General features: G+C 33.8%; 1 protein-coding gene and 1 pseudogene across 1 annotated transcript in view; both read right to left on the reverse strand.

Moving 5' to 3' along the window:
* Gpr158 (G protein-coupled receptor 158) overlaps positions 1–23,318 on the reverse strand; it is a 411,653-nt gene that overhangs the window by 245,351 nt on the left and 142,984 nt on the right. The gene's annotated exons all lie outside the window — the stretch shown is intronic.
* LOC143379374 (Golgi apparatus membrane protein TVP23 homolog B pseudogene) lies at positions 2,633–3,019 on the reverse strand (annotated as a pseudogene).

Here is a 23,318-nt window from a genome sequence, read left to right on the forward strand (position 1 = left end):
TTACTTTTATTCTTGATAATTGCCATTCTGACTGGAGTAAGATGAAATCTCAATGTAGTTTTAATTTGCATTTCTCAAGCTGCTAGCAGATTTTGAAATTTTTTTTCATATATTTGTTGACCATTGAACATTTGTGCTTCTTCTGTGAAGTGCTTGTTCAGCTCCTCTGCCCATTTATTAACTGGGTTATTCAAGGTTTTTGTTCTGTTTGTTTTTTGGTGTGTGTGTGTGTGTGTGTGTGTGTGTGTGTGTGTGTGTGTATTTTAGTTCTTTATATATCCTGGAAATCAATGCTTTATCTGAGGTGTAGGGAGCAAAGATTTTTCTCCTATACTGTAGGCTCTCTCTTCATGCTAGATTGTTTCCTTTTCTGTGAAGAAGCTTTCTTGTTTGATACCATCCAATTTATTGATTCTTGGCTTTATTTATAATTCTTGTTTTTAGCTCTGTCATCTCTTGCCTTCTTACTTTCTATCGGAATAACTTGATATTCTTTCTCTGTAATAACCCACAAATCTGTGTTTTTCTGACTGTCTTTTTGACTCTTACTTACCTCTACTGTTGTTTTTTAAAGGAAAAGTAATTTAGCTTTGCTGTAAAATTTTGGGAAAGCACAGAAAATTACTACAGAAAAAAGTACCTGAATCTTGAGAGAATCACTTAAAATTCTTGGTGTGTATATAGTCTTGGGGAAAATGTAATCCTTTCTTGTGCTTCAGACATTTATTCTGTTTCTGGAATGCATCCTTTTTTGCTTATAGTTATATAGGAATAATGATTACTACCTTTTTCTTTCAAGCCTGTGTTGTTCATAAATTATAATGCAAAACTGAAAACTTTTTTCCCAAAAAAACTCATATACTCTGTTACAAGACTGGTGATTTTGCATACATTTTGTTCTAATGCTTCACAGAAGCTCAATTCTTCCCATTAAGAGATATACCTGCTGCCATTGTCATCCATAGGGGGTTTACTGAGGATAAATGGGGTCTCCAGGATTCTTTACTAAAGGAATTGTATCTTGTTAGGTCTTCTGATAGATAAAACTTGTCAAATCAACTAAAGCAACAAATCCCTAACATGAGCCAATGAAACTTTGATCCAATGACTAGCAAACTTCCTGCTTCCTATTCCAGGAGTGTGAGATTTAGATCTTATTGTTATAGAAATGAATGTAAGATGTCTTGGCAGCTCCTCTTAATATGCTCAGGTATTAAAAATGAATACCGTTAGCCTCTTTAAGCCATCACTAAATATTCAAAATTTCCAAAATTTAATGTTCAGGGATTTTCAGAGGTAAAGAACATTTTTTCCCAACTAAAACAAAACATCTTTAAAAATATTTTAACGATGTACAAATATATTTACAACATAACCTGCTAGTTAAAAGACTCAAACAAAGTTGGCAGTTTCTACAACATAATTTATAGATACCTAAAATAGTTTGCACATTATTTTTGTTTACAGTTACATATATTGCTGTGTTTTATTAATATTGTCTGATTTACAATATCCCCATTATAGCAAGAAAAAATAAAGTCATAAAATAAAATGTCTTTTAGGCATTTATTATGCCAAGTATTTAAATGAATAATATTAATTTAATAATAAAAGGTAAATTGTATTAGCCCAAAGACCACTGAAGAGTTTCCAGGAAGTCCAAAATAAAATCTAGTTATCCTTTCTATGAAATAAATAGAATAGCAGCAATCCCTGGGTATCCCTTAAACATAAACTATGAAGATTCCATTTATATTAATTAGGCTTTATGTAAATGATTTGCTATAGTATAAAATAAATGACAATTTGAGAAACTAGTTAGCACTACCAGCCTGAATTTGGTTTTCACCTGGGCATGTCTAAGGTAAGCAATTTTAACATGAAGTGTATATTTAAAATTAACAATTTTTTCTAACTTGTCTAATGCATACACAAGTCAAGTACTTACTCTTAACCATGAACTCAAACTTGTTTCTGAAAATTATGTACAGAATTGGTATGTAAACACAAAGATCTTTGAGATACACTAAGAGTATCCTATGGGCTAGGATGTGGCTCAAGCGGTAGTGTGCTCGCCTGGCATGTGCGCAGCCAGGGGTTCGATCCTCAGCACCACATACAAACAAAGATGTTGTATCCGCCAAAAATAAATATTAAAATTCTCTCTCTCTCTCTCTCTCTCTCTCTTTTAAAAAAAGAGCATCCTATGTTCTGTGGATCAAAATGCAAACATCTCTGTGAAATATATATATATATATATATATATATATATATTCACACACACACACACATACACACACACATATATACATATACATATATACACACACACACATTTATATATATAACACATTATTTTGGAATATATTGATACATTACTATATATATACATACATATATCATAAAATAAATTCTGACAATGTTTCTAATGACATCATAATTCCCAGCCCCAACAACTAGAGAAAGAAAATAAAAACTTTGTTTAAAAAGAAAACAGTTTCATATTAAGTTTTTAAGTGAAAAAACAAAGACAACAATCCTCTTTGCAACTGGACTCAACTCTAACAGTTCATAATCAACAATCTCTTTAGCCATTCCCCAATGTCACAGAATACTCAAACTTTCTCTCTATTCAAGAAGTCTGATCATCTCCAGTGTTTTGTTTTAAAAACTGCTTTCCAGGATATAAAATAGCCATGCTGGTTAAATTCCTCTATCTGCCCACTTTGCACCTGATATAACCATACAGGTTGGCACCCTACAGCACCACACCCATGATAACCACAGCCAACCACTTCACTCTGAAGGAAAAGAGAGCATTAAAGGCAAATTTCACCCACAGTACTGGATAGGCAGTCAGTCCTAAAAAAAGGATTCTTGATTCAGCCTCTGAAACAGTTTTATTCTGCTAAGGAGTTGTCTTCCTGGACTCAAATACCCAATGACTCTTTCCAGCCTCATCAATATGATTCTACCACTGAAGGCCAACCATCAGTCTACCTGTGGCATTCTTCACTGCCCAAAATATGGTCTATTTTAGAAAATATTCCATGTGCAGCTAAGAATAAAGTGTATTTAGTCGCTGATTGATGAAATATTCTATATATTCTATTAAGTATAAATTCTTAATTGTATTTTTTTTAGTTCTGTAACTTCTTTATTTAATTTTCATTTGGATGATCTGTCCACTGAAAAAAGAGGCATGTTAAAATCACCCAATATTATTGTGTTGTAATCTATTTGATTCTGGATATTGAGAAGGGTTTGTTTGATGTACGTAGATGTTTCATTGTTTGGGGCACAGATATTTACAACTGTTATTTTGTTGTTGTTGTATGACTCCCTTAAGTAGTATGAAATGGCCTTATTTGTCTCTTCTGCTTCACTTTCACTTAAAGACCACTTTATCAGATACGAGAATAGAAACCCCTGCTTGTTTATGAGATCTATGTGAATGATAGGACTTTCCCCATCCTTTCACCTTCAGTTTGTGGATGTCTTTGCCCATGAGGTGAGTCTCTTGGAGATAGCAAATTGTTGGGTCTTGTTTATTAATCCAATCTGCCAGCCTGTCCTTTGAATGATGAGTTGAGTCCATTAACAGTGTTATTATTGAGAGATTATTTTTATTTCTTGTCATTTTTATTTATTAGATTCTCCTTCAATATACTATTCCTCTAGTGTAGTTTCACCATCTGCTAGTTTTCATTTGTTTTATCCATTTCTTCTTCATGAAATATTAATTGAGTATGTTTTGTAGTGCCAGCTTTCTAGTTGTGAATTCTTTTAACTTTTTTTAATTGTGAAAGGTTTTAATCTCATCTTCAAATCTAAAACTCAATTTTTCTGGATATAGTATTCTTAGTTAGCATCCATTTTCTTTCAGAGCTTGGTATATATTATTCTAAGATCTCCTAGCATTTAGGGTCTGAGGCAGAAAATCAGCTGAGATCCGACAGGCTTAATCTCTAAATATGACCCATCATTTTTCTCTAGCCACTTTTAAAATTCTGTCCTTATTCTGTATGTTAGGCATTTCCATAACAATGTGCCTAGGAGTGGGTCTGTTGTAATTTTGTATATTTGGAGAACTTTATGCTTCCTATATTTGATTTTCCATTTCATTCTTAATATTTGGGAAATTTTCTATTATTACATTATTGAAAATTTTGTATATTCCTCTAATTTGTACTTCAGAGCCTTAATCTACCCCTATGAATCTTATATTTGGCCTTTTAAATGTTACCCCATATTTCTTAAAAATTCTGTTCATTATCTCTTAACATATTTTCTCCATGATCAACTTTATTTTCAAGATTGTGTACTTTGTATTTGTTGCCTGAAAAATCTATCTTCCAAATGGTCTAGTGTATTGGGGATGCTTTCCACTGAAGTTTTAATTTTGTTATTGATTCCTTCATTTTGAGAATTTCTAATTGATTCTTCTTCAGAACTTCTATTTCCTTATTAAAGTGATCTTTCATTTCTTGTGTTTTTGCTCTAATTTCACTCTTTACATCACCTTTTATCTCATAGATGAGTTTAACTATAAACTTTCTACATTCCTCTTCTGACACTTCTTTCACTGAAGTATCACTGTAGTCTACTATGAAGTCATTCTTGTTTGTTTGGAATAGTTTGTTCCTTGCTTTTTGTTTTTTTGTACCAGCGATTGAACTCTGGGACACTCAACCACTGAACCACATCTCCAGCCCTATTTTGTATTTTATTTAGAGACAGGGTCTCACTGAGTTGCTTAGCTCCTCACTTTTGCTGAGGCTGGCTTTGAACTTGAAATTCTCCTGCTTCAGCCTCCTGAGCTGCTGGGATTACAGGCATGTGCCACCATACCTGGCCCCCTGCTTTTTTATATTGTTTGTGTGTCTACCCATCTATCAAAATGGATCTAAAGTAGCAGAGCTTCCATTCTGCAAGCTTTTTAGTAATCCTGTAGGTTTCATGTGCTTCACAGATTAGAGGATAGCCAAATAATTGCAACCAACTGTGCGTACAATATGTAGAACTAAATTACTTAATTCCTATTATGACACAGTGTTAATTGTCAAAATAAACAGAAATGGTAGGCTCAGCAGTTTCTATCAGTAAAGAGAATAGTAATTAATCATGAATTATGTGTGGCATAAAATCAAACAGTAGGTATTATCTGTGACCTTTCTTGTATTAATTGTTGCTATAGCATTAGTGATGGGGTCTGGCATTTTATAAACCAATTAGTGTTAAGAGAAGTTAAGAACAGAGTTAATTAAGAGGAAAGGAGAAGATATTGGAGGGTAGAAAATGGTTTATAGTTTTAAGAGGTGAATAGGCCAGATGCAGAGATGATGTGAGATGAGCTGTCTATGAAGCAAAAGGAGAAAAATAGAAGTAAAAGAATTAAAGGAAGAGTAAAAAAACAATAGAGTTTGGATATTAGTTGGAGAAAAAGGGGAAAGAGAAACAAGGGGAAACAGAGTCATAAAACAGGTTGAATACAATATCAATCCAATCCAACATATACTAATCAAAAATCCTAACCCTTGAAAACAGTGTAAGGAAAAATAATTACTTTCAAGAAATGCTAGACATTAGAAACCAGAAACAAATATAAAATATGTGTGTGTTTAAATGTCTATTATATATGAATCAGTACACATTTAAAAACAAAAAACACAGAATAGTAAGAATAGTCAATGAGAGAATATACTCAATGTCTGTGCCAAACTCCTTCTCTTTATCGGCTTCCCTTCTCAGCAGAATGGTAAGGGGGAGTGAAGAGAGTGCTGTCAGCTCCACTTCCAGGATACAGATGCCACTAGGTTATGTAAGATGAGTTTGTGGAAATGAAGCTCCCAGAGGTGGGGATTATTGCCCCAGGTGTTTTATTGCATGGGGAGTTATCAGGTGTTTTTTAATCAATGCACCTTTAGGACTGTACTCCCGGAGTCTCCCCAGGCTCAACTCATAGGAAGGATGAGCCATTTCTTTGCTACTTCTGTAGTTTGCAGAGAATGCCCTTTCTGGCATCCCCATGTCTGCTCCAATCTCTATTATTCCTCCCTGTTCAGATTCTCAAGCCACTGCCACTGGTCTTACACACTGCCAGATTCAAGGGAGGTGAGAGAAATGGGCTTCCTCCAGCCTATCCAACCTGTATTACCCATAGGCAAAATACTCTCCATAACAGAAATTGTCCTGATTTTCTAACTCAGATGAATTTTACTTACACCAATAAGAAACAGAAATTGTCCTGATCTAGATTCAATCTAGATCCCATGGCTGGAAACTACTGGATTCATGTATTGGACTCACTCCCAAATTCACAGACCTAAGTTCCTGGTCTGAGTTGGTGCCACTTTAGTGCACAAGTCCCCCAAAGGGATCCAGCTTCAGCTCCTTGTGCACAACTGGCAGACCTGGGGTCTTTTGTGCACCAGCTTAGTGAGCCAGCCCAGAGCACACTGCCCCTCTGATCTCAGGATTCTCTATGCCAAGACTGTCTGCAGCACTTTTCAGCCCTTTCTGATCCTCTGTATTAATTTCCCCTACTCTTAGCAGGAGCTCAGCTCCAATTTTGTTCCTTTTCTTTGTCTGATGCATCCCAAATTTACCAGTCTCCAAGGCTCTCTATCCAATATTGATTATCGGTGAAGTCCCTTTTCCACCCACCTCACAGAGAAGCAGTATTCCTACTGCTTGAGTCCTGTATCATGGAGCTGTGAGAAATGCCTCTTCCCACTATTCTGCCATCTTGTTCTCTACTATTTTTTTGGTGCAAATTAATAAGCTCATCTTATAATTTCTATTGAAATATAAAGTCCCAAGAATTATAAAAACAATTTTGAAAAGAACAAAATTGGAGAGGTTACATAACACATTGTTAAAACTGTGATGTATAATGACTGAAAAATAGACAAACTATACAATATAGAATTCAGACATCAATCAACAGATTAAATTTATAAAAAAGCTTCCCCAGTAAAATAGTGGTATTAATGCAATATGTGTAGAAATAATGTAGTTTTACCACCATTTCACACACATATAATAATCTATCCCAGGTGGATCAAATAATAAAGTTTCTAAAGATAAAAAATCTTTACAAACTTAGAGTAGGCAAAGACTTTTTAAGTCACAACACAAAAACAGTAATTATAAAGGAAAACACTAATAAGGTGGAGACCATTGAAATTAAAAGCTTTATTTTTCAACAAAAATCTTATAGAATGAGTAGATATTTCAATACATATATCTGACAGAGAATATATACCAGCATATATAATAAATGCCTATAAATCATAATAAAAATAAAAGATTTTTTTTTTAAAAATCAAGGCTTAAATATGCCCAAATGACTAACAAACATATAACAAATGTTTAAAAGTTATTAGGGAAACGCAAAATGAAATCAAAGTGAGATAACACTACACATCAGATAGGCCAAAGTTAAAATTAAAAATATTATGTTTTCATGATGTGGAACAAAATTTGCATTCGTATATTATTGACAGAAGTTTATATCAAATATTTTCCCACCTATGACTCAGCAATCCCATACTTAAGTATATATTTTAAAAAATATATAAATATAAAAATTAAAAGGCGTATGAAAATATTCATAGCTTTATTACTCATAGTAAAAACTCAAATGTCCTTTGTAAGGACTGGATAAATTCTGGTATATTTGTAAAAAATACTATATGTAAATGAAATAAACTAATATTGTTATGCACAGCATAAATGAATCTCATATTTCAAATTGTTAAGCATAAGAAGCCAGACACAAAGTGTGCATGTTATGTGACTCAAAAAGATAACATTCAAAAACAGAAAAGTTATTGTATGGTGTTAGAAAAGTGGTTACCCTGGAAGGAATCGTATAGACTGTGAGAAGCATAAGGAAGACTTCTGGAAACGCAACGATATTCTATATCATACACACATACACACACATACACACATATGTTATATATATGTAATGTATATATTCTATGTATATACATATATATATATATATAAATGATAGCTTACATAGATGTGCTCATGTTATAAAAGCTCGTCAAGTATCAACACAATTTATAACTGCATATGTCAGCTAAATTTATGTCAGTATATGTCATTCTTAAATTTTAAAAGTTAAAAAATGCTGTCAAAATTCCCCTAAGATAACACTATACAAAGTGGTTCTTTTTCTGTTTAAGAAATAATTGTCAAATGTTGCTATATCTTTAGAAAATATATTCTGTTTAAAAAATTTAAGCTGTAACAGAACCCTGAAGAGTTGGGAGTTACTTATTTTTCCATTTGCATAATTCTCAACATGATATAATAAGAACACAAAAAATGTACAGTGAATAATATCACTTAGGATTCTTTTAGCTGTATCAGAAAACCCTAACTCAGATGAATTACATACACCAATAAGGAGTTTATTCATCTTACAAAAGAATTCAAGAGGTTGGCATTTCCAAGGGTGATTAATTCAGTATCTTAGCACCATCTTCAAGGACCCAATTTTGTTTCATCTTACTGGTTTGCTATTTTCATCAGTAAGTTTTGTCTTGAAGCTTAATACTTAGTGAAAATGTCTTCAACAGTTCCCAGCATCACACTCTCACAATAGTGTCCATATGCAGAAAAGGAGGCCTTTTATATTATAGAGCAAATTCCCTTCAGCAGCCTTTCCCTCGTGCCTCATTAGCTACAGTTGTATAACATGTCCCTGCTCAAATCAATTATAGGCAAGGGGAATACTGCATCAAATTATATAAAATCTATCAGAATCTAACCCCAAGGTGCTAGGAAAAAGTAGATATCTGAATAGAATTAGAATTCCACTAACAAGAAAGAAGGGCAGAGAGATGGTTGTTGGAAAGGCAACCAAAGCTTGTGTTACCACAAACAAGTAAATCATAATAAAGGAAGCATAAATGGTTCTTTGCTATCATTCATAATATTTGCAATGCTATTAATTCTAAGATTTTTTTGTTCCATTATATGTGCATCTTACAAGAACTATATAGAATTTTTTAAATGTAAAATTTAAGAAAAAAGATTGGCTTTCCACATTTTTGTCTTATTGTTATAAGTAACAATTTAACCACAGAGATTCACTTTTCATTATGTTCTAAATACTTGCCAGTTTAAACTTTTAATTAAATACAACTCCATTATCTCTGTCTTGTACAATAATAGTACTCTGACAATTAAGATCTTCACATTTGATAATAATGATAACAATGGGAGCTATTTTCTATCAGGTGCTTACTGTATACTGACACTATTTTCAGCATTTAAAATGTAAAAAACTCTTTCTGAACTTTCATACTAAATATTTTAGGTGCTATTGTTGCCTCCCTTTGTATCAAAGATGAAATAGAAGCACAGAAAGGGTCTTTAAATTTCTCAAGGTCACACCACTAATAAATAGTGGAGTCATTGAACTATATTTGGGATTGGGGATTTTAAAAATTATTAAAAGGACATTCAATATGATCAAGTGGTTCCTGGTATATCTCACTAGGAATTTAGAATGCAATGACATAGTCACAGAGAAGCAAATATTACACAACGGAGGTACTAGATAATCATAAACTATAAGAAAATGATTACATTGTTCTATAAATGTCAAGAGAGAAAAACAAAATCTGCAACTCCCCTGGCAGCAAGAGAAAGGAATTATCTAGATAGGAGGGCTGGTAATGGACAAAGCACTAATAACAATAGTAAACTATGGCCTTTGGGAAAATTCCATGGGTCCATAAAGCAATTAGCAGAAGTAATATTTTTATATAACATATTAGTCATGGAGCATTAGTTACTGTGTTAAGATATGCTAGCTCTGATTCCTAAATAAAGTTTAAAAGTCAATATATTATTTATAAAAACAATATTCCATCTCTTGTAACAGCAACAAAAGGAACTGTTATTGCATCTCCTTATAACTCTAGAAATTCCTATGCAAAAAGCTATTATTAATGAAATATTAATAACAAGAATATAGTTGCATTTTTGGCATCTGACCAAGTTTAAGCCATTAGTAAATCACGTAGTTATGCCAAAAAATCCAAGTATAGCACCCATTTGTTCTCTCCCTTTTCAGTAACTCAAAAGTTTGTGTTGGATAATTCCAGAAACAAAGGACTCTGTAAACTACACTTATATCCTAAATATACACTTATATCCTAAATATACACTTAAATCCTAAATAAGTAAATTATTTGAAACACTTGAGTCTTCCCACTATCCTAAAGATATGTGCAATATTATTTCTAAAAGTAAATATAGAGAAAATTATTATAAGAAAAAAAGATTTGCCTTCACCTTTTCCCTTTAGCCAGCTGTTCACCAGGAGATCCTTCTGTCCTCACCTTTTCTTGAGACTGCATTGATTCTTGCCCATTCCTTGATTTGCACATTAACAATGAAAATACATTTGAAAGGACTTTGACTTTCTTTTTTTTAATGGGAAAAAAATAATTTTAGGATAGAAATATCAAACAGATAAATGCAATGAGATGAGTAAAAAATATTATTTTTATTTCTCTTGTACTTCCCTTTTCACATTTTGTATCACATTTTATTCTCACAAGAACTTTAAGAGGTAGTAAAGGAGGTAATATTTACAGTACTTTATAAGGATAACAAGATCACAGAGAAATTGAATGCCTGAGGTGACCAGGATACGTAGTGACAATCATAACTGAAATCTAGTCCTCAAGTTTTTCCCATTTAGACCTTGGTTCCTTCAGATATACTTTCTTTTTTGAGTGGTACTGGGGATTGAACTCAGGGGCACTCAACTTCTGAGCCACATCCCCAGCCCTATTTTGTATTTTTTTTTAATTTAGAGACAGTTCACTGGCTTTGAACTCACAATACTCCTATTTCAGCTTCCTGAGCCACTGGGATTACAAGTGTGTGACACCGTACCCAAAAAGATATCATACTTTCTAGCTTTGCTTGCATACTATGAAAGAAATTGGACTGCTTATTTAAAAATAAAACTGACCTGTTACAACAGTTCTTGACTTCTCTGGACTCCTCATGTCAATTCTGTTGCCAAATGCACTGAAGCTTCACAATGACAGAATACTGAGCAAAGTGGAATAGGGATAGGGTATGTTTCCAATAGGACAAAATTGATAATTATGGATTTTTGAGGAAATAATAATAGAATTACTTTCTGTTTGGGGTTTTTATCTTAATAACTCTTCTAAATTTGACTCATGATATAATATCTATTTAAACTCATAAAAGTGATTTGCTATCCACAAAGTGATTAGTTGAATACGTATCTCTTGGGGATTTTATTACAATTACTATATATGCCAAAAGTTGAAATAAGTCTTTCACTTCTTGTCATTTTATACAGGTTGCCTACTAATATTTCTAATAATTTCATCTTAGTTTTTTTATAAATTAAAATATTCTTTTGATTTTCAGTAGGAAACCACTCTTTTTCCAATTTTTCACAAATAGATTAATTACATTTTCTCTAAAAGAATCATATTTTTTCTTTTTTATTGTTTTTCTTTTTTTATACATGACAATAGATTTGATTTGGCACAATTATAAAAGTATAGAATATTATTTCTTCTAATTCAGTTCATAGTACTTCCCCTCCCCTTCCCTTCCCTCTACTCTACTGACCTTTCTGCTATTTACTTATGGTTATTTTTTTAATTAGTACCTTGTGTATATACATGATGGATAGATTCACTGTGGTACATTAATATGTCTGCATACATAGGAGTGTTAGGTCAGATTCATTCCATTGTGTTTTCCTATCCCATCCTTCCTCCCTTCCCTTCATTCCCCTTTGGCTTTAGGGACTGGTTTATTTCACTTAGCATGATAGCTTCTAGTTCCATAAAGGAATCATATTTAATCTATAATATATGGCCTTCAGAAATAAAGTAATACATGAAGAATTCTGACTAAATTAGAGTGGGGAGACTGCTTATGGATTGTCTATATTTGGCCTAGGACACTTGAAATTAAACTCAAATGAAATCAGAGAAGACGCTCTGATTTCCATCTATCAAAACTCCAGAAAATAATTTGACATTAGGATGACATGGTAGTATCTTCTCTCAGAAAAAATGAATCAATATATTCTTTAAGAATTAATAATCATATATATATATATGATTATTAATTCTTAAAGAATATATATATATATATCTTCTGTTTATATGTACAGCTGATATGTTTTTGGTGTCTTCTCATTTGGGCAGATATTTAGAAACTAGTGAACAATGGTTCTTTTTCTCTTGAATGAAAATCCATTTTGTCATCTGGTCTCCCTTTTCCATTATATCGTGTCCCATAACTTATTATAGTAGGACAAGTATTTTATTACAGCACTCACATTGAGGATGTGCTCTACAACTAAAATTAAGAAAAATCCCTTAAATCTACCTTAAAGTCATTGTATAGATATGTATATATCATACTGAATGGTTATTCTTTTTACATATTAAATCTGAGAACACTGAAAATACCTTAAAAATGAAGCAAGATAAAGGCCATCATATTTTTTTTAAAAAAATGTAGGCATTTGAATGTTTTGCTTTTAATATAACTACTAAATGCCTAATAGGCACTGGGTAGAAATTTCTAATTTTTTCTGCTTACCTGCAGTGTTTGTTTCATTCCCTTTGGATACTAGGCCTCTGTAACCTCAAATAATTTTTATTTTTATAGGAACCAAAAGAAAGGGAAAAGCCAAATACGGAAAATTTATGTGCTAATGCTTAGCTTAAAAATAAATGAAGCTCAATATTCTTTGCATGCCTCTTGGCTGTAATGGCCCTATGATCCTGTGGATCTTAAGAAAATGAAGTTTCTTTCCAGAAGCTTTCTCTAAACTTGGTCTTAAATGCTCAGTTCATCCTCTATAGACCAGCCAATTTCAAACAAAAATTAGAAACTCAGCTCTTCCATCTTCCCCCTGTTGCTCCGACTCATTTATTTCCTAATGCTGACACTGGGGGAACCTAAAATATATATGAATATTCTTGATAAGGAGAATAACTATTCTTCCTTCATGGTGAATAGATGTTGTTTCTAGGTTTAGCAATTGATATTTTAAGTTATAAGGAGAGATCCTAAATATTGTAAATGAAATTAACACAAACTTGGAATGTTCTCTTTGAAGTTAAGCAGGCTTATTATTTAACATTAAAGGAATCTGGCAAATAGCATACAAAAACGTATTTAAAAGATAGTGTACCATGACCAAGTAGGGTTCATCACAAGGATGCAAAGTTGGTTCAACATATGGAAATAAATAAATATCATTCATAACATCAACGGACTTAAAGACAAGAATCACATGATTATGTCAATAGATGCAGAAAAAGCATTTGAGAAAATATAGCATCCTTTCATGTTCAAAACACTAGAAAAACTAGATACAGTAGGAAAATACAGCAACATATATGCTAAACCCAAGGCCAACATCATTCCAAATGGAGAAAAATTGAAAGCATTCCCTCTAAAGACTGGAAGAAGACAACGATGCCCTCTTTCACCACTTCTATTTAACATCATCCTAAAAATTCTAGACAGAGCAATTAGATGAAAAAAATTTAAAGGGATATGAATAGGAAAAGAACTCAAACTATCCCTATTTGCTGATGACATAATTCTATATTTAAAAGACCAAATAAACTCCACCAGAAAACTTCTAGAATTCACAAATGAATTCAGCAAAGTAGTAGGATATAAAATTAACGCCCATAATTCCTATACATCAGTGATGAATCAACTGAGAAATTTTTTAAAAACTAGCCAATTCACAATAGCCTCAAAAAAAATAACATACTTGGGAATCAATCTAAAAAAGAGTAGAAAAACCTCTATTATGAAAACTACAGAACACTAAAGAAAGAAGTTGAAGACGACCTTGGAAGATGGAAAGATACCCCATGCTCTTGGATAGACAGAGTTAATATTGTCAAAATGGCCATACTACCAAAAGTGTTATACAGATTTAATGCAATTCCTACTAAAATTCCAATTATTTTCTTCATGGAAATAGAAAAGGCAGTCATAAAATTAATTTGAAAAAATAAGGCCCAGAATAGCCAAAATGATCTTCAACAAGAAAAGTGAAACAGGAAGCATGACAATACCAAAATTAAAATTATACTACCGAGCTGAAGTAACCAAAACACCATGGTATTGGCACCAAAACAGACATGAAGACCAATGGTACATAATAGAAGACACAGAGACAGACCCACATAAATAATTATCTCATCCTAGACAAAGGTACCATGAACATACATTGGAGTAAAGATAACCTCTTCAACAATTGGTGCTGGGAAAACTGGAAACCCATATGTAGCAAAATGAAATTAGACCCCTATCTCCCACCCTGCACAAAAATGATCTCATAGTGGATGAAGAACTTAGGCACTAGAACAGAGTTCCTGCACCTAACAGAAGACAAAGTAGGCCCAAATCTTCACCACATCAGCTTAGGAACCAAATTCCTCAACAAGACTCCTAAAGCACAGAAGTAAAATGAAGAATCATTACAAGGGATAGTATCAAACTAAAAAGTTTCTTTACAGCAAAGGAAACAAACAAGAACATGAAGAGAGAGGCCTACAGAATGGAAGAAAATCTTTTTCACCTGCACCTCAGAGCATTAATCTCCAGGGTATATAAAGAATTAAACACAATCTCTCTCTCCTCTCTCTCTCTCTCTCTCTCTCTCTCTCTCTCTCTCTCTCTCTCACACACACACACACACACACACACACACACACACCCCAATTAATAAATGTGCAAAGGAACTGAACAGACACTTCACAGAAAAGAAATATGAATGGTCAACAAATACATGAAAAATGTTCATATCCCTAGCATTTAGAGTAATGAAAATTAAAACTACACTGAGATTTCATCTCACTCCAGTCAGGATGGCAGTTATCAAGAATACAAGCAACAATAAGTGTTGGTGAGAATGTGGAGGGAAAGGTATATTCATACACTGTTGGGACTGCAAATTGGTCCAACCATTATGGAAAACAGTATGGAGATTCCTCAGAAAACTTGGAATGGAACCACCATTTAACCCAGCTATCCCACTCCCAGGTTTATAACCAAAGGACTTAAAATCAGCATACTATAGTGATGTAGCCACATCAATGTTTACAGCAGCTCAATTCACAATATCTAAACTATGGAACCAACCTGCATGCCCTTGAACAGATAAATTGATAAAGAGAATGTGGTATATATAAACAATGGAATATTTATCAGCCATAAAGAAGAATGAAATTATGGTATTTTCTGGCAAATGGATGGAGCTGGAGAATATCATGGTTAGCAAAATAAGCCAATCCCAAAGAACCAAAGGCCAAATGTTTTCTCTGATAGGTGGATGCTAATTCACAATAAAGGAGAAGGTGGCCAGGAAAGAAGAGAGGTACTTTGGGTTAGACAGAGGTGAGTGAAGGGAAGAGAGGCGGTCTGGGGGTTGGAATGGCAGTAGAATGAATCAGGCATTATTACCCTATGTGCATATATGATTGCACAACCTGTGTAACCTACACCATGTAAAACCTGAAGAATGAGAATTTACACTCCATTTATGTATGATGTGCCAAAATGCCACTAGAGTAGCAGCAATTTTCTGATTTATTTTAAGAAACCAGCCTTTGTGGACTATTCATTTCATTTAGGAAAGAAATAACAAGACTAAATTCAATGGGACATTCTATGATTTCCAACCCTATAGTGATGAGATAAAATGCATGGTTTTTATATAATATTAAGTAGCACTCAGATTTCAAAACACATAAGCCATAATTTTCTAATGTTCATATCTCAATTTGCAATTAAAATTTTTGCATATTCTCTTTTGAACAGGGTTATATTATGTGATAACATAATAGAAGTTGGGCCTAAAAGGGAATTTCATCTGTTAAATGTTGTGAAATTAGCTATTTTTTAATTAAAAAGTTTATGCATATACCTCCTCAGCCCAGCTCCTCAACATCTTTCAATTTATAGATCCTTTCAAAGTTGACTAAGCACACACAGAATATAACTACAAATGGGAATATGCTGTACATACTGTTCTGTATATTCCTTTTGTTGTTGTTGTTTTAAAAGTATATTTTGGAAGCTATTATTTTAAAAAATTAAGTTAAAGGAAAAATGAAAAAGAAAGAGCATAATATTACAGAAGAAACAATGAAATGAAAGTCAGAAGGCATGGCTAACTTTCTCCAGGTCAAGAACTACAATCCTTGGTAACTTCTGTGTCCCAAGTGCCTATCAAACACAATGCCTTGCTTCTATGGCTTTCCAATAAACATTTACTAAACTCAGATGAGTTTTGCGCCATTTTCCTCTCTAAGCCTCAATTTCTTTATAATAAAGAGACAGGACAGGGGGTATTTAAATAAATTTTCAGCTCTAATTTTTAGTAGATCTCATTCTAAGTAAATCAACATTGTAGGCTAAAAACTGAAAAAGTACCCTAATTCTATCTAGAGAAACACCATCCATTTCACCAAGTTGGTAGACTTCACCAGTTTTGTCATTTCCTGTCTTAAACAAATTCTGGTTTTGCTAAAGTTAATTCACCAACATAATCTGGTCAGTTAATGTAGGTCATGGCTCCCAAACCTGTCAGCAAATCGGAATCATTGGGAACCTATTTTCCTTCCAAAATTCACTGAATCAAAATATCCAGGGAAAGTTATCCAGAAATGTGTTTTCAAAAAGGCCCTCAGGTGATTCTGATAAATTCATTCTTTGAATATTTATGTTTAAAGCCACACAATTATATGGTATGGAGTCTTTTCTTCTTAGATGTCATATATTAACAAAATACTTTTTATTATTTATCATGTTTTTCCCTGTTGGACTCCACTTTTTATTTATTCTTCTGTTTTTCCTTTTCTTGGGTCATTGGTAATGTTTCAAACATACAAAATAGATCAAAATACTAAACTCCCATGTATCCTTCAACAAAAATTATATCTTTCCCAGTTTTAATCTATACTGTCACTCCTGCATGTTAGAAGGAACAATGAAATGAAAATCAGAAAGCATGGCTAAGTTTCTCCAGGTCAAGAACTATAATTCTTAGTAATTATTATTCATATGTAGAAGAATGAAACTAGATCTCTTTCACCCTGCACAAAAGTTAACACAGAATGAATTCAAAGACTTTTGTATCAAGTCTCAGAGCAAAGGATCTTCTTTGTCTCCTGATAAGATGAGTTATTTCCAAAATAATCTCATGTCCTAACACTGTGAAGAATGAAGCTTACATGATCCAAAACAAAACAAAACAGAGCCTAAGATGAGACAGGCCACATATACTAATGAAACCATAGATAGTTCTGGCAATTTCTCTTCACAGCCACTGATATCTTTTTTTTTTTTTTTTTTTTTTTTTGGTTGTTCAAAACCCTACAAAGCTCTTGACATATCATATTTCATACATTAGCATACATTAGCTTCAAGTGAGTTATGAACTCCCTTTTTTACCCCAAGTACAGATTGCAGAATCACATGGGTTACACATCCACATTTTTACATAATACCATAATAGTAACTGTTGTATTCTGCTACCTTTCCTATCCTCTACTATCCCCCCTCCCCTCCCCTCCCATCTTCTCTCTCTACCCCCTATACTGTAATTCATTTCTCACCTTGTTTATTTTTCTATTCCACTTACAACCTCTTATATGTAATTTAGTATAACAATGAGGGTCTCCCTCCGTTTCCATGCAATTCCCCTTTTCTCTCCCTTTCCCTCCCACCTCATGTCTCTGTTTAATGTTAATCTTTTCTTCCTGCTCTTCCTCCCTGTTTTATTCTTAGTTGCTCTCATTATATCAAAGATGACATTTGGTATTTGTTTTTTAGGGATTGGCTAGCTTCACTAAGCATAATCTGCTCTAGTGCCACCCATTTCCCTGCAAATTCCAAGATTTTGTCATTTTTTAGTGCTGCGTAATACTCCATGGTGTATAGATGCCACATTTTTTTAATCCATTCATCCATTGAAGGGCATCTGGGTTGGTTCCACAATCTAGCTATTGTAAATTGTGCTGCTATGAACATCGATGTGGCAGTATCCCTGTAATACGCTCTTTTAAGGTCTTCAGGGAATAGTCCGAGAAGGGCAATAGCTGGGTCAAATGGTGGTTCCATTCCCAGCTTTCCCAGGAATCTCCATACTGCTTTCCAAATTGGCCGCACCAATTTGCAGCCCCACCAGCAATGTACAAGAGAACCCTTTTCCCCACATCCTCGCCAGCACTTGTTGTTGTTTGATTTCATAATGGCTGCCAATCTTACTGGAGTGAGATGGTATCTTAGGGTGGTTTTGATTTGCATTTCTCTGACTGCTAGAGATGATGAGCACTTTTTCATGTACTTGTTGATTGATTGTATGTCCTCCTCTGAGAAGTTTCTGTTCAGGTCCTTGGCCCATTTGTTGACTGGGTTATTTGTTATCTTATTGTCTAATTTTTTGAGTTCTTTGTATATTCTGGATATTAGGGCTCTATCTGATGTGTGAGGAGTAAATATTTGTTCCCATGATGTAGGCTCCCTATTTACTTCTCTTATTGTTTCTCTTGCTGTGAAAAAACTTTTTAGTTTAAGTAAGTCCCATTTGTTGATTCTTGCTATTAACTCTTGTGCTATGGGTGTCCTATTAAGGAATTTGGAGCCCGACCCCTCAGTTTCATTTTGTTGCATATGGATTTCCAGTTTTCCCAACACCATTTGTTGAAGATGCTATCCTTCCTCCATTGCATGTTTTTAGCCCCTTTATCAAATATAAGATAGTTGTAACTTTGTGGATTGGTCTCTGTGTCCTCTATTCTGTACCATTGGTCCACCCGCCTGTTTTGGTACCAGTACCATGCTGTCTTTGTTACTATTGCTCTGTAATATAGTTTGAAATCTGGTATCGCTATACCGCCTGATTCGCACTTCCTGCTTAGAATTGCTTTTGCTATTCTGGGTCTTTTATTTTTCCATATGAATTTCATGATTGCTTTATCTATTTCTACAAGCAATGCCTTTGGGATTTTGATTGGCATTGCATTAAACCTATATAGAACTTTTGGTAATATCGCCATTTTGATGATGTTAGTTCTGCCTATCCATGAACAGGGTATATTTTTCCATCTTCTAAGATCTTCTTCTACTTCTCTCTTTAGGGTTCTGTAGTTTTCATTGTATAAATCTTTCACCTCTTTTGTTAGGTTGATTCCCAAGTATTTTATTTTTTTTGAGGATATTGTGAATGGAGTGGTTTTCCTCATTTCCATTTCAGAAGTTTTGTTGCTGATATACAGGAATACCTTTGATTTATGTGTGTTGATTTTATAACCTGCTACTTTGCTGAATTCATTTATTAGTTCTAGTAGTTTTTTTGTAGACCCTTTTGGGTCTTCTAGGTATAAAATCATGTCATCCGCAAATAATGATAATTTAAGTTCTTCTTTTCCAATTTTTATGCCTTTAATTTCTTTTGTCTGTCTAATTGCTCTGGCCAGTGTTTCAAGAACTATATTGAATAGAAGTGGTGATAGAGGGCATCCCTGTCTTGTTCCAGATTTTAGAGGGAATGCCTTCAATTTTTCTCCATTCAGAATGATGCTAGCCTGAGGCTTAGCATAGACAGCTTTTACAATGTCAAGGTAATTTCCTGTTATCCCTAGTTTTTCTAATGTTTTGAACATAAAGGGATGCTGTATTTTGTCGAATGCTTTTTCTGCGTCTATCGAGATGATCATATGGTTCTTATCTTTAAGTCTATTGATGTGGTGAATAACATTTATTGATTTCCATATATTGAACCATCCTTGCATCCCAGGGATGAATCCTACTTGATCATGGTGCACAATTTTTTTGATGTGCCTTTGTATCCGATTCGCCAGAATTTTATTGAGGATTTTTGCATCTAGGTTCATCAGGGATATTGGTCTGTAATTTTCTTTCTTTGAGGTGTCTTTGTCTGGTTTCGGAATCAACGTGATGTTGGCCTCATAGAATGAATTTGGAAGAGCTCCCTCTTTTTCTATTTCCTGAAATAACTTGAAAAGTATTGGTATTAATTCTTCTTTAAAAGTTTTGTAAAACTCCGCTGTATACCCATCCGGTCCTGGGCTTTTCTTGGTGGGTAGTCTCTTGATTGCTTCTTCAATTTCCTCCATTGATATTGGTCTGTTCAAATTGTGTGTATCCTCCTGACTCAGTCTGGGCAAATCATATGTCTTAAGAAATTTATCGATGTCTTCACTATCTTCTATTTTATTGGAATATAGGTTTTCAAAATAATTTCTAATTGTCTTCTGTATTTCTGTAGCATCTGTTGTGATATTGCCTTTTTCATCCCGTATGTTAGTAATTTGAGTTCTCTCTCTTCTTCTCTTCGTTAGCATGGCTAAGGGTCTGTCAATCTTGTTTATTTTTTCGAAGAACCAACTTTTAGTTTTGTTGATTTTTTCAATAGTTTCTTTTGTTTCAATTTCGTTGATTTCCGCTCTGATTTTAATTATTTCTTGCCTTCTTCTGCATTTGCTGTTGTTTTGTTCTTCCTTTTCCAGGGCTTTGAGATGAAGTGTGAGCTCATTTATTTGTTGGTTTTTCTTTTTTTTGAGGAATGACCTCCAGGCGATGAATTTCCCTCTTAAAACTGCTTTCATTGTGTCCCATAGATTCCTATAAGTTGTGTCTGTATTTTCATTTATCTCTAAGAATTTTTTGATTTCCTCCTTTATGTCTTCTGTAACCCATTGATCATTCAGTAACATATTGTTCATTTTCCATGTGATATAGGATTTTCCCATCCTTCTTTTATCATTGATTTCCAGTTTCATTCCATTATGATCAGATAAAATGCATGGTATTATCTCCACCCCTTTATATTTACTGAGGTTTGCCCTATGGCATAATATATGGTCTATTTTTGAGAAGGATCCATGTGCTGCTGAGAAAAAAGTATATCCACTTGATGATGGTTGATATATTCTATATACGTCAGTTAAGTCTAGGTTATTGATTGTGTTATTTAGATCTATAGTTTCTTTATTCAACTTTTGTTTGGAGGATCTGTCCAATGGTGAGAGAGGTGTGTTGAAGTCACCCATAATTATTGTATTGTGGTCTATTTGATTCTTGAACTTGAGGAGAATTTGTTTTATGAACGTCGCAGCACCATTATTTGGTGCATAAATATTGATAATTGTTATGTCTTGTTGGTGAATGGTACCTTTTAACAGTATATAATGGCCTTCCTTATCCCTTTGGATTAACTTAGTCTTGAAGTCGATTTTGTTCGATATGAGGATGGCCACACCTGCTTGTTTGCGAGGACCGTGTGCATGGTATATTTTTTCCCAACCTTTCACCTTCAGCCTGTGTATGTCTTTTCCTGTCAGATGTGTCTCCTGGAGGCAGCATATTGTTGGATTTGTTTTTTTAATCCATGCTACTAGTCTATGTCGCTTTATTGGAGAGTTTAAACCATTAATGTTTAGAGTTACTATTGCTATATGGTTTGTACTTCCATCCATGTTTGATTATTTGTCTCTCTCTTTTTTTTTTTTTGAAATTTAGTTTATTTCTCCATGATTAGCTTTCCCCCCTCCGTCAGTCTTTACTGGGGCACTTCCCACTGTTGGCTTTGGTTATTGTTTCTCATTTCTTCCTCGTGTAGTGTTTTGCCCAAGATATTCTGCAATGCTGGTTTTCTGGCTGCAAATTCTTTTAGCTTTTGTTTATCATGAAAGATTTTTATTTCGTTGTCGTACCTGAAGCTTAATTTTGCTGGATACAGAATTCTTGGTTGGCATCCATTGTCTTTCAGTGTTTGAAATACGTTGTTCCAGGATCTTCTCGCTTTCAGTGTCTGAGATGAAAAATCCGCTGTTAACCTTATTGGTTTACCCCTGAATGTAATCTGCCTCCTTTCTCTTGTAGCTTTTAATATTTTCTCTTTGTTCTGTATATTGGATATCTTCATAACAATGTGTCTTGGCGTTGGTCTACTTTGATTTTGTATGCTCGGTGTTCTGTATGCATCTACAATTTGTATATCTGTTTCCTTTTTTATTTCTGGAAAGTTTTCTGTAATTATTTCATGTAGTAGATTACACATTCCCTTGGTTTGAATCTCTGTGCCTTCCTCTATCCCAATCACTCTTAAATTTGGTTTTTTAATGTTATCACATATCTCTTGGATGCTTCTCTCGTGATTTTTAACCAGCCTATCAGAGTTGGCTAGACTCTTTTCAAGATGATATATTTTGTCTTCATTATCTGACGTTCTGGCTTCTACTTGCTCCACTCTGTTAGTGATACTCTCATTTGAGTTTTTAATTTGGTTTATAAGTTCCTTCATTTCTAAGATTATTGTCTGATTCTTTTTTATAATCTCTATCTCCTGATAAAGATGCTTAACTTCTTCTTTTATCTGTTTTTGTAATTCGTTCTCAATGTGTTCTTTTGCTGCTTGAATTTGCTGTCTCGTATCCTCTTTAAGGTTCCATTCCATCTGTCTAAGGTATTCCTTGAGGTCTTTATATGACCATTTTTCTGATGAATCTATATTCTCCTGGGTATTTAGGCCTTCCTGCATTGTTTGTACTCCTTTCCTTCCTTGCTTTTTCATATTGCTTCTTGTTCTGTTTGACTACTGAGTTGTTGATTACTCCTATAAATTTATTTGCTGCTTGGGAGGAAAGGTATTATAGGGGGAGGGAATAAGTCACCAAGGAGAATGAGAGTAAGCAGGCAGAATTCAAGGAAGGGGGAATATGAGAATTGAAAATAAATGCAAAGACAGAAGAAGAGAGAGAGAAAGGAATCAGAAAATTAAAAAGAATTAAAAAGAAATCATAATTGCAATAATAAAAATGAAAATTAGTATTAAAAAATAAGATAAAATGAATTAATAAAAATTTGGGGAAAACAACAACAAAAACAAAACAAAACCAATAAAAAAAAATTTAATACATGCAGTCTTTTAGACTCATCAATTCAGATTGTTAACTACAATTCTGGTATGAGAGAGATCATCCATAGTGTGAATAAAACAGGAGTCCAGAGAAAAGAAAAAAAAAAAAAAAATGCAGTCTTAGAGTTCGATTCACTATTCTTCCAGTAGGTGGAGCTGTGCCCACCGGGCCACGCTTCTCCTCTCAGTAGGCGGGAGCCAATTGCTGTGCATCAGCTCTTCCTCCTGGACTGGGCGGGTCTCTAATCCTGAGTGCACCGGTGAAGCTCACCACAATATTGGCTACACACAAGTCTGCTGTTCCTGT

The sequence above is a fragment of the Callospermophilus lateralis genome, chromosome 13 (genome assembly GCF_048772815.1).
Source record: "Callospermophilus lateralis isolate mCalLat2 chromosome 13, mCalLat2.hap1, whole genome shotgun sequence".
Classification (NCBI taxonomy): Eukaryota; Metazoa; Chordata; class Mammalia; order Rodentia; family Sciuridae; genus Callospermophilus; species Callospermophilus lateralis.